Source organism: Schistosoma mansoni, chromosome 3 (genome assembly GCF_000237925.1).
Source record: "Schistosoma mansoni strain Puerto Rico chromosome 3, complete genome".
Classification (NCBI taxonomy): domain Eukaryota; kingdom Metazoa; phylum Platyhelminthes; class Trematoda; order Strigeidida; family Schistosomatidae; genus Schistosoma; species Schistosoma mansoni.
This window is the reverse complement of record NC_031497.1, coordinates 2,131,404-2,134,092: the sequence shown is the minus strand read 5'-3', so window position 1 is coordinate 2,134,092 and position 2,689 is coordinate 2,131,404. Positions and strand designations below refer to the sequence as shown.

The 2,689-nt window shown below is 34.2% G+C and overlaps 1 non-coding gene across 1 annotated transcript; it reads left to right on the top strand.

Moving 5' to 3' along the window:
* Window positions 1–646: 646 nt before the first annotated feature.
* Smp_tRNA_02074_Ser_TGA.1.1 lies at window positions 647–718 on the top strand. The gene has a single exon. It is a non-coding gene (tRNA).
* Window positions 719–2,689: the final 1,971 nt, after the last annotated feature.

Here is a 2,689-nt window from a genome sequence, read left to right as displayed (position 1 = left end):
ACCATGGGAAACCTAGAAGCATTGGAAGGCCGTTATGTACTAGTATTAGACTCCCCAGCAATGCATATCCATGACCCCGCCCCGCGGGATTCGAACTAATGACCGATCGGTCTCGCGCGTGAACCTCTAGAACACTGAGCTAGCCGGCATCCAACGGTAATAATGTCTAAATCCAACCAATCCACGAAATTGAGCCACACATCCACCATTATCTTCAGTGATTTAGTATCTCAAAACAGACCCAGTTGAACTCCACTGGTTACTGCTTTTCACTAGAAATTCAAGAAATACCTGTCGAAATTATTTGAAATGATCAAGTATTAATGCCTATTGTGTTTGCAAATCTTATGTGGTTGGTATTTAACATATTTCTGGCTTTTAATAGTGAACAAGCATAAAATAGTCTGATTTTATGTAGACTGGATACCTCTTTAGTGAATTTAAATTCATATAATAATATAAACATTCTTTGAATCATAAATATCAATAACAATGTTTGACTTGATAATTTCAGATTAGTTGAGTAGATTTGGTAGAAAAAGGGTTTTACGCATTGAGATAATGCAGAAATAGAATTATTTTTATTATTCTTCTAATATTTTTAAGCTAAAGGAGATCACTTTTAGTCGGTTACTCTTCATTCATAGGCTCAATGGCCTAGAGGTTGGGCATCTGCGCATGAGACCGGAAGTCCTAGGTTCGAATCGTGGTCGAGCACACGTGGGCATTCACTCTCCAATCATTCATAAATTAAAATGATTTCCAAAACTGAACGATGTTGATGTAAATTAGCCTTGTGTAGTGTTACTTGGATGTAGAAATATTTCAAATACTCAAAACATTTCGACTTTGTAGGTAAATTATCTTATCCAGATTATTTTTTTCTGATTTGTTTACTTAATGTCCCAGATATGAATAAGTGATCGCATAGTATCAGCAAACAGTGTACCGGTTATTGTACAGTCATTCCCTTGAATATAATATCAGATTTCTCGAAAAACAATTTTTAAATATACCTAAATGTAAAAGTAATCATTTATGGTACTTTGGTTACATATAAGTAGGCAAACGTTGTTTATAGAAAATAGTCGAACATTTAAAATATTTGAAATATAATTCCAACATCAAAGTCAGAATCTTCTATGCGAACATCAAGACAGTTCAACTGTACGGAGGTGAAACTTGAAGAACTACTACAACCATCACCATAAAAGCATACGTATTTATAAACATTTGTCTACGGAAGATACTGAATGTCCGTTGACCGGATATCATCATCAATAGCCTACTATGGGTGAGAACAAATCAACTCAGGCTGAGGAGGAAATTTCGAAAAGACGCTGGAGGGGTTAAGGACATACGTTATGGAAATCATCAAACTGCATCACTAGGCAAGCGCTAATTCGGTATTCTGAGGGGATATAGAAAAGAGGGTGACCAATGAACACACTGAGCTGGGAATAGGAAACAAACAGAAGAATAAATAGTAAGTGGGAAGAACTGGAGGGGATTGCCGAGGACAGAGTTGGATGGAGAGTTCTGGTGGGCGGCCTATCCTCCTTCACGGGGGGTAACAGATATAAGTAAATAAGTGAGTAAGTATTAATATGCATTTATGGATTTTTCCCCACGATACCATTTTCGCAACGTGTGTACGTGATACCATGAAATACTAATTCAGGCAATAAGACTATGTTATATTTCTAAACAAAAGTGTCAATGATTTTCTTCGAAAGTACATTTTGAAAGCTTGAGTTTTGATTGGATTCTAGAAATATGTAAAGTCTTTTCCGGCTATTGTTGAGTCTCATGTCTGGTTCTGATACTGTTAATATGAATTTATGTATTATTTTGCGGGCTGGAAGTATGTAATAAATCCTTTTAGCATGTTCATATGAACTGTATTTAACAATGCAAATATTTAAAAACAGACAACTGAAAGCAATATTAAACATGTGTGTATACTGATACAGACTGTCATAAAAATGACTTAAAGGTATGGAAGAATGGATATATAAGAATACTGATACCACCAATAATAATAGCTGATAGATACATATGAAATAAGCAACTGAAGACAATGAATAAATAGGCTCTCATAAATAGATTATGAAATACATATAGGCAATAAAAAACGAATTCAGCTATACTAGTCTACTTGATTTTTGTATATATTACCTGTGGTTTTCACTCAAACCGATTGTTTCATCAGTCGTAACTGAGAAGCCTTTAGATGTTTGCAAGTTTAAGACTTAGAGTAATAAGGTGTATGAATTGCTAATATGACAGGAGATTAAACTGTGAAACATGGTAGATTCTAGAAGACCATTGATTATAAAATTCTATTCATTGAAGAGTATCTAATTTAGAAGATATGAGGACTATAGTTTATGTGTTGAGTGTTCTTTTTAATGATATAAAGTATTGTTTTCAGTTAACTGATTTCGACTCAGTCTGACGTTGGTAACTAAGCACTAGTTGAGGAAAATATGGAGATGTTATTTCCTAATTTTCTGAAATGATTTACAAAAAAATCAGTTATAATTTACCAGTTCGAACTAATATCCCCAAAGATTTTGAGATTTGTTCATTCAGTGATTTGATTATACTCCAGAACATTCTGCGATCGATATGTCTCATCATTCCGTATTTCAGATACACATACAGTACTCTCATATTGAAAATCGGA